We start from the raw sequence: 15323 nt of genomic DNA on the forward strand, positions 1-15323 counted from the left end.
GATCTATGATTGACTGTCTGATTTTCCTCCTGTGTACCCCTTGAAATCAACAGAGCATGCGAATCCCGATTTTGCACAGAAACTGTACCAATGATTTGTGTCAGCTGTTGTGTTAACATATCAGCCAAGGCTTCAAAAAGAGTAGCTGCCAGACGCTGCATTGCCTTTTCAGTAGACTTTTCAATAGCCTCAGTTATCGACTTTGCGAGCGATGCATCTGTAGCGGCCGGGAATGTCGGCTGCCGGAGGCAGCGAGAAAGGAGACGTGAAGCAGGTTTGGAGTTGCAGGGCAAGACTGTTTATTTCCTCTCCGTGCGAGTGACGAGAGCTCCCCTCGACGAGGGAGAGAAGGAGGCACCCCCGCGTTCTTCTACAAGAAAAAGGAAAAGGGGGCCACCGAGCGAGCAGACGTAGGTCTAATCCTCGGAGCCGGCCCCGACAACACGTTGTTCCCCGAACACGGAGGAGGAGGCGCTGGCGCCGCGAGTAGGCGCGCTGTCGACGGCCGGCTGCAGACGGGATAGAAAAGAATGCGGTGGTGCTTAGCAGCTTCCGCTACAAAGGCTCCCCCCCTAGATTGCGGAGCTTTTAAAGAAGGACAGCAGTTACGGGCTGAATAGTGAAAGGTCACAGTCCAATGGTTAGCACTGAAATCGTACGTGAGAAGCTGCTTGAATGGAAACTTCAATATGAGCAGGCTTGGCGCGGTCAACGGCGACGACTTCTCGTTTCCCCCGCACGTCGATTGCGATGGTTTTGTTAGTACGTCCCAAAACTTTGAATGGGCCATCGTACGGCGGAGTAAGGGGCGGCTTCGTTGCGTCGTGTCGCACGAACACATGGGTAGCAGAGTCCATGTCAGGAAAAGTGAAAACTTTCCTGTTGCGGGCGATGCGAGGTGCTGTTGGCCTGAGTTGCGCGAGCCATGCGCGCAGCTTCTCGATGTGATCGGAGGCTGTTGGGGCGGAAGGTGTCTGGTCGGAGAAAAATTCTCCCGGGAGGCGCACTGTTGAGCCGTAGACCATTTCCGCTGCGCTGAAGCCGAGGTCTTCCTTCACCGTTGAGCGTAGGCCAAGAAGAACGAGCGGGAGCTTCTCCACCCAGTGCTGGCGGTCGAGTTTCGCTGCCAGTGCGGCTTTGAGTTGCCGGTGGAAGCGCTCAACCATTCCGTTGCTGGCGGGGTGGTAGGCGGTTGTATGCTGCAGCTTCGTGCCGAGGAGCGCTGAAAGTGCGGAAAAGAGGTTGCTCTGGAATTGCCGTCCCCGGTCAGTTGTTATGCGGGCGGGGCAGCCAAAGCGGGACACCCATGTTTGAATGAAGGCCTGCGCGACGGTCTCAGCTGATATGTCCGCAATTGCTATAGCTTCGGGCCACCGGCTGTACCTGTTGATGCATGTGAGCAGGTACCTAAATCCTTGGCAGGGCGGTAGTGGTCCCACGAGGTCGAGGTGAACGTGGTCAAACCGCGACTCAGGAGTCCGAAATTCCTGTAGTGCAGCCCGATTGTGGCGAGTCACTTTCACTTGCTGACACGTTTCACATGTCCGAGCCCATCGTCGCACGTCCGCGTTGACTCCGGGCCAAACGAAGCGTTGCGTTATCAGCCGCTGGGTGGCACGGACACCTGGGTGGCTGATGGAGTGGAAAGTGTTGAATACCACTCGGCGAAAGTTCAGTGGGACAAAAGGTCGTGGTGCTGCCTGGGAGGTATCGCAGGTTATCGTGCTCTGGACGTAGGGAAGTGCAACCTCCGAGAGCACGAGTGAAGATCCCCCTCCCTTCAGTCTTGTCAACTCGGGGTCGTCCCGCTGGGCTGCGGCCATAGCTTCGAAGTCCAGGACTTCTGTGCCGGAAGCATTGACGCGAGACAAGGCGTCAGCTGCTTCATTTTCGACCCCGGGAACGTGGCGGATGTCTGTAGAAAACTCGGAGATGAATGAGAGCTGACGGATCTCTCGTTCTGAGTAGGAGGAACTGTTGTTTTTGAATACGTAGGTGAGGGGCTTGTGGTCTGTCAAGATGTAGAACTCACGGCCTTCGAGGAAGTAGCGGAAATGCTTAATGGAACAATATATTGCGAGCATCTCCCTTCCAAAAGTGCTGTACCGTGCTTCTGCAGGCTTCAGACGTTTCGAAAAGAAGCCCAGTGGCTTCCACTGGGCGCCCTCCTGTTGCTGCAGCACTGCTCCGACCGATGTGGAGGAAGCGTCCACCATGAGGCGTGTAGGAGCTTCAGGCCGTGGATGAATGAGGAGGGTAGCCGCGGCTAGCTCGTCCTTAGCTTTCTGGAAAGCGTTCTGGTGTTCGTCAGACCAACAAAATTCTGGTGCCTTTTGGTCGTCTCGGCGCAGCAGGTCGGTCAATGGCTGGAGCACTCGAGCACAAGACGGAATGAAGCGCCGGTGGAAGTTTAAGAGCCCGAGGAACTCCCTCAGCTTGCGAAAAGATGTTGGAGCTGGAAACTTCTTGACGGATTCCACCCTCGATTCCAATGGCATAATGCCTTCAGCAGTGATGTGGTGGCCGAGGAAGTTGAGCGCCTCTACTCCAAACACGCACTTTTGAGGTTTCAACACCAGACCGTGCTCATCCAAACGCTGAAAGAGCTGGCGGAGGTGCTCTTCGTGCTTCGCAGGCGTTCTGCTGGCCACCAAAATGTCATCCAGGTAGACAAAGATGAAAGGAAGACCCCGGGTGACCTCATCCATGAACCTTTGAAAGGTCTGTGCGGCATTTTTCAAACCGTAGGGCATGCGGACAAACTCAAACAGGCCGAACGGAGTTGTTATGGCTGTTTTTGGTATGTCCTGCGGTTCGACGGGGATTTGGTGGTATGCCGCTACAAGGTCGATCTTGCTGTATATTTTCGTACCTGCCAGCCGCGCGCTGAAATCGTGAATGTGTGGCAGAGGATACTGGTCCGGCGTTGTCGATGCGTTCAAGGCTCTGTAATCACCACACGGGCGCCAATCGTCGTCCTTAGGCACCATGTGTAGCGGCGATGAATGGTTGCTAGACGAAGGGCGAACAATTCCCAGCTGCAGCATATGCTCGAACTCCCTGCGTGCAGCTTGAAGCCTTGTGCTGGACAGCCGTCGTGGCCGGGCGGTGACTGGCGGCCCGGTGGTGACGATGTGGTGAGTCACGTTATGTTTCACCGGCTGTTCCGTGTTGCGGGGCTTGGTGAGCGAGGGGAATTTGGCCAGGACGTGGTGGTAGGCTGATACTGGCTCGAAGGCGCAGATGCCAGATGAGCAGATGTTTGACTCCAAACCACGTACTTTGAGGGATGTGTTGTTATCCTTGAGGCAACGGTCACGTACGCTCACATCCAGGTTGAAGTGGCTGAGAAAATCTGCTCCGAGTATGGCGAAATTAACATCCGCCACCACGAAGACCCAGCGAAACAGGCGCCTGAGTCCGACGTCTATTGTCAGCGAGCGGAAGCCGTACGTAGCGATGGCAGTGTTGTTCACTGCCTGCAGCGACGATGTGTTCTTGCTACGTCGGCGATCCTCGGGGGTTGCCGGGACAATAGAGATTTCGGCTCCCGTGTCGACTAGCAGGCGCGAGTTGCTTACGCGGTCGACTACGAAAAACAGGCGGCTGGGTGGAGGGCCGATGTCGTAAGCCGCCGTTAACGACTGGCCGGAGCGTTTCCCGGAAACGAGCAAGGTTGGGTGCAGCGGCTAGCACCCGTGCCGAAACGACGGTGGTACCAGCAAACTCCGTCCTGTGTATCTCGTGCATGGCTTCTCTGGGAAGAGCTTGGATGTCTTGAAGGGGATCGGTTGCGTCGTTGCTCGTCCTGTTGGGGAGCGCCAGATAGCACAAGTTTCTGCATGGTCTCGGTAAGGTGTTGCAGTTTCTCCTCAAGGCGCGACAGTCGATCTGGTTGCTCATGTGTTCTTGCAGCAGCTATGGGCGCAAAGGTTGGAGATGAGTATTCCGTGATGCGATCGGCAAGTTGCGCTAGTCGATCAAGGGACGTCTCATTTGAACCCGCGAGAACCACGCGCACCGACTGGGGGAGCCGTTGCAGGAAAAGTTCACGAAGAAGTGGGAGCTGGCCGTCCTGACGCGCGTGCACACCGAGTAGTTGCCGCATACGGTGCAGCAGTTGGGAAGGTCGTTGGTCGCCCAGCTCTTCGCGACACAAGAGCTGCTGCAGTCTGCTTTCTTCAGGCGCCTCGAGGCGGTCCAGCACCGTCTTTTTGAGGGTGTCATATTCTTCTTGCGCGGGGGGTGAAACCAAAATGTCGTCGATAGCGTCGGCGATTTCAGGGGGCAGGGCTGCGACGACGTGAAGGTATTTTGTCGACTGCGAGGTGATGTGCCGGAGTTGAAAACGGGCCTCCACTTGGCTGAACCAAACTCTTGGATTTTTCGGCCAAAAATTTGGTAGCTTCAGTTCTGTGGCGATGACCGCAGGCGTGGAGGCAGCAGCGTTGTCGTCGGAGCTCATCGCGGCGTGTTTGTTGAAGCGTTCGGGTCACCAATTTTGTAGCGGCCGGGAATGTCGGCTGCCGGAGGCAGCGAGAAAGGAGACGTGAAGCAGGTTTGGAGTTGCAGGGCAAGACTGTTTATTTCCTCTCCGTGCGAGTGACGAGAGCTCCCCTCGACGAGGGAGAGAAGGAGGCACCCCCGCGTTCTTCTACAAGAAAAAGGAAAAGGGGGCCACCGAGCGAGCAGACGTAGGTCTAATCCCCGGAGCCGGCCCCGACAACACGTTGTTCCCCGAACACGGAGGAGGAGGCGCTGGCGCCGCGAGTAGGCGCGCTGTCGACGGCCGGCTGCAGACGGGATAGAAAAGAATGTGGTGGTGCTTAGCAGCTTGCGCTACACATCCATTGCCGCTGTGTGCCGGGATGTTATGCCTGCGCAACCTTTCGATCTTTCATGCATTTCTGCTACTGCCTCCCTCCTAGAGCAACGCCTGCGTTCTATGATTTCTAGAACACCCATTTCTCTTTCTTTTGCACCACATTCAGCAGAGTCTGCAGGGTGCGCTCCATTACACAAGCAGCACTTTTGGTCATCGGATTTGCAATCGCAGCTGTCATGACTCTCTCCGCACAGACAACATCTAGCCTGTGATCTGCATCCTTTCATGCTGTGGCCGAATCGCCAACATTTTGAGCACAGCAAAGGTTTCGGGGAAAGTGGTTCTGCTTTGTAGATTAGTGGCCATGCCTTAATTTCTGTTGGCCTAACTCTTCCTGCAAAAGTTACTATAACTGATTCAGTAGGCGATTTTGTTTTATCAGTCGTTAGGGTGCATCGAGACTAAAACTGCCCCAGCTACAGCAAATAAGTCAAGAATTTCTTGAGGTGTCAGACTCGTATCCACACCACGAACTATGCCCTTCGTACATGCAATATGAGCTGGAATAAACGGGCTCACCGGCTGTGCAGCAAATTCAGAGCAATTCAGAAGCTCTCGGACGCAATTCTGGTCTGCAGAGCAGCACAGAATACCCCCTCGGCCGAACTGGCGGACCTCCGTAATCTTCTGGAAAAGCGACGAGGCTTTCTGAAGCTCCACTTGTATCACCTTCGGATTCTTCATTGGAATGAAACCCCCATTTGTAGGAACCAGAGCCACAGGGACGCAGCTATCTCCACTGCGTAGGAAGGTATCGAGCAGCCAATCCTTGACCGGTAGTGAGGCCAGCCAAGGGGCGTGCCCTTGGCCGGGTGATGAGAAAGACATCAGAATATTCTGACTTGCCTGACTTCCAAAGGGCTGCAACAACGTTTCAGATGAGAGAAACTAACAAGAAATATGAGGAATGAAAAACAAACCATATCTTAGCTAAGGGATCCTGCCGCTCGACGTTGAGCCGATCTCCAATGGCGACGTGTCCCGACGCGTCTCCAGATCCAGATCCATGATCCAGATGACATGCGTTTATTCTAATGCACGTGCACTTCCTCTTCATCGGCTTCTCCTAGAATCACCTTGTTAATGCGTCACACACACACACACACACACACACACACACACACACACACACACACACACATATATATATATATATGTATATATATATATATATATATGTGATGCTACGATGAACGGGTGACGTGGCCTGGCTCATACGCCATGTTTATTCTCAAGCACTTCTACCTCCTCTACTTCTACCAACCATCACTTCATACGTGACACGCTTCCCCCTCCCCCCGAAAGAAAGCGTGGATGACAAACAATAAAAAGTAAACAAGGAGAGGTTAAAAAGTCACAAATGTCATAGTTCGCAATTGGTTCTGTGCTCCAGGAAAGTTCCGTAAACTTTCAGACTTCAGGAGAGAGTGCAGCAGTCCGGTTAACGCAGGAGTTCTGGTGGGCGAGGCTGGTGGTTGCGTCCTGGATAACACAAAAATGCTTTGGACGTGGAGATAAGGGTATTCACGGCTGGAATTGTTGTGAAGAACGAACGAGGTTCGAACATCTTGCAGAATCGACAGTTCCAATATTTTAGGCATCGAATTCCTCGTCGTGGGTGATACACAGGCCGTGCAAGCAGCTTGTGTGAGCGTTGATCGAGGTTGATTGACCGCTGGCTGTGTTCCTGTCGGGTACAAGGGATGCTTTTGTGGCTTTTGTGGCTTTTGGAGATTTTTCTATAGCTATGTCGCAGATGTTTTAATTGAAGGCGCATTTTCAATGTCTGGTGGAGAATGTATCCACAACGATGGGCCTTTTCGCAATGTTCTTTGAGCCTTAAGAGTGGTTTCGATGAAGTTTTCTTTCGTCGCTGACAATGTTGAAGTATACGTTGACGTTGTAGTTTCTTAGTTTCGTCGACTTGCGTGTGGTGTGACATTGATCGTGGTGTGCCAGCATTCTTAGCAAGTCCTCCGCAGGCTTCTACAACACCAACCAATGCAGCTGTCTCTGGCGCAAGACAATGTGGGAGGTTTCGTGCACTTGAATATTCTGTATTTATAAACCGCTCATTGTTGGTGGTTGCCTGAATAGCACTTGTGTCATCAGAAGTCGCACCTGCGCTTTTGTTTTCAGTGTTGGTAGTGAAGTTGTATGTTGGACTGCCGTCGCGTCGATCTTGTGATTGATGAACACTAGACGCTTCTGCAAAATACCTTTCTTCACAAGATGCTGGTGGTGAATGCTTCTGTCTTCGTAGAACTGCTGAGCTGAATACCAAGTCAGTTTGCAAAGTACGCATGTGCCACGAAGTATTGAATTCATCCGGGTCATCAACAGTGGATTGCATTCTTTTATGCAGCGGAGAGTTGAGCACTGGCGATATTTGCTCGGGTGAGGAGCCAGGTGGAAGGTTGGGAAAACGACCGCGTGGTCTTTCCGTGAGCATGTGGCTAACTTCACCTGACGAAAATGGTAAATTCATGCTGTGTGCTCGAATGCTTGAACGCTGCTTATCACTGCGATGACTGAGTTCGAATGCACTGAGAGTGTGTGTTCTAATCGAATCTTCCTTATAGTCTTGAAACCAAATGATCATTTCTTCTTTTATCTTTTGCCAAGACTCGTCGTTGTCGAATATGTGGGTGAGGTAAAATTTAAAAGCCTCACCAGTGACGTAGTCGGTAAAGTTGGCGACCATCTCCCGTTCCGACCATGATGCAGCGGTAGCGTGGAGCTCGAACAGGTCAAACCAGTCCTGTACAGGTCAATCGTCCGCTGCTCCGGTGTACTTGGGGATGGGAAGGTCGGTTGATGGTTCCGTCATGGTGCTGGTCGATGTGTACTGTTAGATGCTGGTTTGGTAGTTCACTTATGGTCAGGGTGTCTTGCGGAGAACCTTGTCGATGATGTGCGACTTATGAAAGGGCTGCCAGGTCTTCATCCTGTCGACTCGTGTGATGCTACGATGAACGGGTGACGTGGCCTGGCTCATACGCCATGTTTATTCTCAAGCACTTCTACCTCCTCTACTTCTACCAACCATCACTTCATACGTCACATATATATATATATATATATATATATATATATATATATATATATGAAAAAGAAGGTGTCTTCTAATCTAGTGGAAAAATACTAAAAAGTGGAGGACGGGCACAACGAAAACTTTTTTTTATTTTTCCTACGTTTCAGCCGGGGACCGGCCTTCATCAGGGAAAACACTGATGAAGGCCGGTCCCCGGCTGAAACGTAGGAAAAATAAAAAGTTTTCGTTTTGCTCGTCCTCCAATTTTCGGTATATATATATATATATATATATATATATATATATATATATATATATGTGTGTGTGTGTGTGTGTGTGTGTGTGTGTGTGTGTGTGTGTGTGTGTGTGTGTGTGTGTGTGTGTGTGTGTGTGTGTGTGTGTGTGTGTGTGTGTGTGTGTGTGCGTGCGTGTGCGTGTGTGCGTGTGTGCGTGTGCGTGTGTGTCCACAAGTACATGCTTTAAGTCACACGTCACATTAACAATCTCCATGCGATGCCCAGCTACTATTTTTTAGGCGGTGCATTCCTCGTCCGACTACGTTAGACTTGAACTGGTTTTAAGACGTCATACCATCGAAAAGGTGAAATTTACAGGGCGCATTTGTACAGCTACACGCTATATTAAGCTTTGCCAACTGTAAACGTTCGGTGCAATGGACCATATGCGAAATTTATTTGTGCTCTGGCAACACTGTGCATTTTGAGCCCGCCGCCATTTTAATGTGGGCGAGCAGTCGACGACAACACGTTCGCTAGTACGGCCGTACGACTCCTGAACACTTGCTTCACTGCGCTGAGCTACTGCGATGGCCACAGCAAGACGTTTCCCAGTGCCCGAACATGTGATGTGGACAAACTGTTTAGAAATCGTCCCACATCTTGCCACTTGTATGTCATTGCATCTTTCGCAAAGCGGCGGAAGGATACCTACAAGATATAAGCAAACAAACATTCAGTGCGACGTCATAAGCTATGTTTTTTTAGCTGTTTAAACGATTGTTGTTTACAAACATAGGCACTATCACAAATTCATCTCACAGGGAATAGAGGTCACACTTATATGTGCATTGCAGGACTAATTATGCACTTGTAATGTGACCCCTTCGCCCTCAGTTTTTTTCTGTGCACACTCGCGTTTCCTAGCAGCTTTTCCTAGATATGGCCCTTCACAGCAAGCCTTAAGAGGTATTAGTCACTTGTGGACACTCGGGGGAATTTAAATCGGTTATTTTTTATATCTAAGTAGCTTCAAAGGTTTTTAGGAGCTGCGAGTGTAAGGCAGCTAAAATGCTGAATCCCATACAACTAAGTTATGGCTGTCTCCACAGCTGTGTGTTTTATAATGCAACATGAAACATTTTTCAAGTGAGGTGAGTTGAAACACAAAGAAACAGCTGCAACGCAACTGAGCCAAAGAGACTAAAATGCAGAGAATGAATCCCGTCTTACGAGTAAATAGGACTGCCGCGCTCTGAACTCATGCAGAACGTCATTAAGTCAAGCCCTGGCGATACTCATGGTGCCAGTTTTCGAAACCTACGGCAGTGCGCCCCGCTATCTTTTCGATTTTATTTCGTTGGTAAAGGAAAATTAGTGAGAGGCCCGAATAGTAAAGTTGCGTCCACGCACGTTGGAGGAATCGAAGTCAAGTGCCTGAACAGATAATTTTCTGTTCCAAAGTGGGCATAGCCCTTATCTTTCGAATGACTGTTTTATTGCTGCGCGGTGACTGTACTTGCGGACACAACTGAGCTTGAACGCGGACAAGCGACCGAGCTGCCTTTCTAGGATGCGTGTACGGCATGTTACTTGGAGTAGCGGAAGCTCTGCACGTCTCTGTACGCAATCCTCTTCAAAAATAACATTTCTAAGTCGTATACCTACATGGTGTAATCTCGTCACAAAAAAACCCGTCCTAACAGTTCGATTCTGTCACGCTAGTTGCCCCACCAGCAGTGGCGGGCTCTCTATTCGACTGCAGGGAATCACCGGGGCTCTTCGATTTACCATCTGATTCACCGCGGATAGTCCGCGGGTAGTCCGAGGCTTCCCCGAAGTCATAAGAAAATTTGAATGCCGAGCAGCTGCTCAGCGAGTTCAAGACGGTAAATCAAAGAGCACCACTGTCGTGTAGAGGCCCGACGTAGTGAAAACACGTAGCCGCAAATCTGACAAACCTATAAAAACAGGGCCTGTCCGCGTAACACAGAAAAATGGTTAGTCCTGCATTTCCCTCGTGCAGCCCGCGCACCGCAGAGATAAATGCATCCTAGACTGTGCCCATAAAGCTTGTGCACGCCATACCCTGTTTCCGTGCCCATTAAGCTTGTGCACGCCTTACACGGATCAACTGCGCAGATAAGTGTTTCTGCATGGTTTGAACTTGTCTTTATAATTATAAGGCAGCGGTTGAAATCATGATAGCACTTATTTTATGCTACGGCTTTTTCGGGGGCCAGTCACCAGGTATTTATTAGTTAGTGCGGATGTGTGTGTTTGAATTTTTTGTTGTTGTTTTTTCTTTTGCCACCCCGTGGGGGAAGTGCGCGTACATTAAACGCGCAAACTTTTTTAGTAGAGCTTAGACTTTCTTTTTTTTTCGTAGTGCAGGGCTCGAGTTTCGTAATTATCGAGTATAGGGACAATTGGTGTCAGAAAGACATGGTTAAAAAGACTGTAAAGTGTTCAGGATGTGGAGTGGGTTTGAAAGTGGACCTAAGTGAAGAAGCGGATAGAGAAGAGGCTGACGCGAAGTGTAGGCAATGTGAGGTCGAGGAAAAAATGGAGAAAATTATGGTTGCCCGGAGTGAACTGCTGATGGAAATCGCCGAGCTCGAGACTGCGTCGGCGACAGAGCAAGAGAAAACGAGGGCAATGGGAGAAAGACTGAAGTCCGCCGAGGAAGCACTGGCGAAGCAGAACAAAAAAGCGGCCTACGGAGAGAACAGTAGGGAACCGGCCACCAGAACGGTGGAGAAGGAAGAGCAAGCAAGTTTGGAAAAAACAGGTTCAGCCGGTTCAATTGTCGCAAGGCCCAGCCTCAGCGAGGTAGTGGTGGGGCTGGGAGGGGACAAAGCAGCCGGTGTCACAGGTGCAAGTAGCCCCCAGGTGCAAGACGCTCCAGCTGAAAAGTCTCAGCTTGTGATAATCACCGGGGACTCGAATTTAAATCGATGCACAGAAGCCATCAAAGAGAGGGTAAGAGGTGACAAGAGGGTTGCAGAAGGGGCATTCCCAGGACGCAAGCTTGAAGCAGTCATGAGGCAATTGAGCGCAAAACTCAAAACTACAGCTGATAGACGAAACCTTGTGATAGTTTCAGGCGGTTTAAACGATGTCCTAAATGAAGATACAGCAGGACTAGCAACCACACTGGCGAAAGGCGTCGATGACATGCGCGCCACTTCTCCTAAGGTACAGGTAGTGATATGCACGATACCGGAGGTACCGGTGCGTGATAGCAACCTACAAAGAGCGGTTGTAACGCAATCCAAGAGATATGGCGGATGAGTCGAGAGAAAGGCTTCGAGGTGGTGGAAATAAACAGAGAGGCGCATAGATGGGGTGGTTTTCAACGAGACAGAATTCAATTCGATGGGCGGCTAGGTCATGAGGTGGGTTGGCTGCAGGACGCGCAGTAGGTGTTTGGGGGGGGGGGGGGGGCAAGCGAGCCCATCGGGGTGCAGGATAGCTAGTAACGAGGACAACAACCAGGGAGACTCTTCGACAGGTGGTATGGACAGATACGATTCCAAAGTGGCACCAATATCTACGATATGTAGAGTCCAGGGCATAAATAGACGTAGCCACGAGCGCCGAGCCAATTCAGACATAGGGTATATTAACATGCAGGGTGGTAGGAACAGGCTGAAGTGGGAAGAGATAGAAAAACAGCTAAGGGAAGAGAAGCCGATGGTATACGGCTTTGTAGAAACACATCTCAGGGACATGGAACAACTTCCGAACAATCCGGACTACGCCTCAGAATATTGTAATAGAACAGAAGGCAGCAGAAAGGCCGGTGGTATTGGGGCATTCATTCATAAAAGTACAGACTGGCAAAGGGTCAAGCAAGAGTGCAAGGAACATTTATGGCTAAAAGGGAAAGTGGCAGGTCAAATGACACTCCTTGGTTTCGTGTACTTGTTGACGGGAGCAAAGGCCAGAGAGGAAAACCAGGCAATGGTAGAGTGTATATCAAAGGACATTCAGGAGTTAGGAAGAGAGTGTGAGATAATTATACTAGGAGACATGAATGCGCACATAGAAGATATAGATTGGTATACCGACCAGACAAGCAAAATGATTATGGATATGTGTGAAAGGCTTGATTTGATCATTTGCAACACTACCGAGAAGTGTGAAGGGCAAATAACATGAGAGGTAGGAAGGCAGCAGTCGACGATAGATTATGCACTGATGTCACATAGAATGTATGATAAGCTCAGGGGAATGCACATAGATGAAGGTGGCTCCAGAAGTCTGCGTAATGATCACATACGTATCAAGCCAAGTTTTGGAAGAGCAGTGAAAGTGGGAAGGAGACAAGATAAGCAACTACAAGAAATTTTTTATCCAGAAAGGCAAATTGACATAGCCACTAAACAAATTGAGAAAGTAATAACGGAGGATAAGACAGTGTGGACATACACGAATCTAATTAGACTCTTTGAGCTAGAGCTTGCTAAGACGCGTGACAAGTCAACCCGGAAAAGAAGACACAAACCCAAAAGCTGGTGGGATGAGGAAGGTAACAGAGCCGTAGAAACGTCAGGAAGCCTCTAGGGAACAAAGACATGCTAAGCAGCGGGGTGAACCGACAGATGATGTTGAAAGAAAATGGGAAACCTTTCTAAGCTGTAGAAGGAATGCATCCCTTCTAATTAATGAAAAGATTAAAAGAAAGGGAGCTCAGTGGCTGGCAGAAGTACGTAAAGAAGATGCAAAGGGAGCTGCGAAATTTTGGAACCATGTAAACTCCCTAAGAAATGAGACGAGCCTAGAGCAAAGTTTTATAACTACAGCCCAAGGTGCAATGCTAGAAGGGGACGAAGCTATTGAATATATAAGAACAACGGTGACAGAAAAATTTCAACAAAGAAGTACCTTATGCACCACAATAGACAAGGACAAATCAAGTGGTGCGATGGCTTCATTGTCACAACGAGAGTAGAAAAGGGCTGAGAAAATGGTTCCGAGTAGTACATCAACAGGCCCAGATGGCATTCCAATTATGCTGATAAAGACATTAGGTCCGAAGTCTAAGCAGGCTTTGAGAGAGGCAGTGGGCAAAATAATAATCGGTGGTAAAGTTCCCCATAGATGGAAACTTAGCAGGATGAGCATGATCTATGAAGGAAAGGGGGACAAAGCTGACATAAACAACTACCGTCCTATAACAGTGACATCAATGGTCTACAGGCTGGCGATGCAGATTATAAAGGAAAGACTGCAGGCATGGATAGAGGATGAGGGGGTTCCGGGGGAACTGCAGAATGGGTTTCGGAAACACAGGAGGTTGGAAGACAATCTGTTCTCACTGACGCAGTGCATCTAAATAGCAGAAAAGGAACACAGGCCCCTGTGGCTTGCATTTTTGGATATCAAGTGAGCGTACAATAGCGTGGTTCAAGAGGAATTGTGGGGAATACCGGTCACACTAGGCGTGGAACAGGGAGTCACTAATCTTTTAAAGGATATCTATAAAGGTAACAAGGTAGTTATAAAGTAGGAAAAACAGGTATTCAAGCCTACAGAGGTAAAACGGGGGCTTAGGCAGGGGTGTCCTCTGTCACCCTTACTATTCATGATGTACCTACAAGGATTAGAGGCCAAATTAGAGGGAAGGAGACTGGGCTTCAACCTCTCCTTAGTTAAACAAGGAAAACTTATTGATCAGGCACTACAAGCATTAATGTACGCAGATGATATAGTGCTAATGGCCAATAACAAGGAAGATTTGCAAAGATTGATGGACATCTGCGGTAATGAGGGAGATAGGTTAGATTTTAGATTCAGTAAGGAAAAATCAGCAGTCAAGATTTTCAATGACAACGAAAGTAGTGAGCTTAGAATACAGGAGGTCCCGCTAGAGATAACAGACAAATACAAATATCTGGGTGTATGGATAAGCAATGGGACCGAGTACCTGAGGTAACACGAAGTATACGTGACGACTAAAGGTAACAGAATGCAGCAGTGATGAAAAAAATAGGGCACTGTGGAATGACAATAGGTATGATGTTGTGAGAGGAATATGGAAAGGGGTCATGGTTCCTGGGCTCACGTTCGGCAATGCGGTCTTGTGCATGAGATCAGAAGTTCAAGCAAGATAAGAAATTACGCAACGTGCAATAGGTGGGCTTGTTGCTTTAGGAGATAAAGTTGAAAGTTGAAAGCTGAAATTTATTTCACCACAACGATACACCGTGATTTACACAAACAAGAAACAATTGTGGCATGGAAAGTAGGAAAAAAGCTCCGCTATAGCAGCTTGACTAGCCCCACCTCCCATTTGTAGAAGGCAACAGAAACAATGGCACACCAAACTCCATCCAGTGCTCACGTATGATTGAAAGAAAAAAGAAAAGAAAATAACATTCTAGTGGTTGTTTATGAAGTACAGAATAGATGCACACTTGGGTGTTTACAAACAAACAATTTTTGAAAAAAAAAAGGCAACCAAAAAAAGACGCTATAACAGAAAGGGGTACACTTAAAATTTCATGCATTTACAAGTACTGGGTGTAATTTTTCTGGGTTTATAGCTCCTTATACAAACAGGTTTAATATATCACTACTTGAAAGGAGACGCAATTGCTGTTCTGTGAGCTTGAACTTATTTAGTATATGGGGAACAGAGTGCTTTAGCATTTGGAGTCCGTAATTTGTTCGCGTTCGGGGGATGTGCCAGTGTTCAGAACTCCGCATCGGACGCAACAAAATTTTTGGCTGTAAATGTGCTAAGCCTCTCAGGTTTGCGCAATTCTTTCGAATTTCAGACCTCAAAGACAACAACAAGTTATGTTCATATGCAACACAAAATTTTAAAACTTTAAACTTGACAAATAAATGGGATGTGTGTTCTCTGTAACCTATATTTGCAACAGCCCGCAAAGCGCTTTTTTGAAGTGTATACAACTTTTGTTTTGATGTTTCAGTTCCAGAAGCCCATACCAACTGACAATAGCGTAGATGAGAACAAAAAAGCGTATTAAATATAAGAAGTTTCTGGGGGAGCGGTAGAAACGACTGACACCTTCTCAGCATGCCAAGGGCTTTTCTTAGCTTAATACACAATTGTTCAGTGTGAGAATTCCAGAACATGTGTTGAAGAAAGATGACGCCCAAAGTTTTGACAGTCTCTGAAAGTTCGATATTGAAA

Source organism: Rhipicephalus microplus, chromosome 3 (assembly GCF_043290135.1).
Source record: "Rhipicephalus microplus isolate Deutch F79 chromosome 3, USDA_Rmic, whole genome shotgun sequence".
Classification (NCBI taxonomy): Eukaryota; Metazoa; Arthropoda; class Arachnida; order Ixodida; family Ixodidae; genus Rhipicephalus; species Rhipicephalus microplus.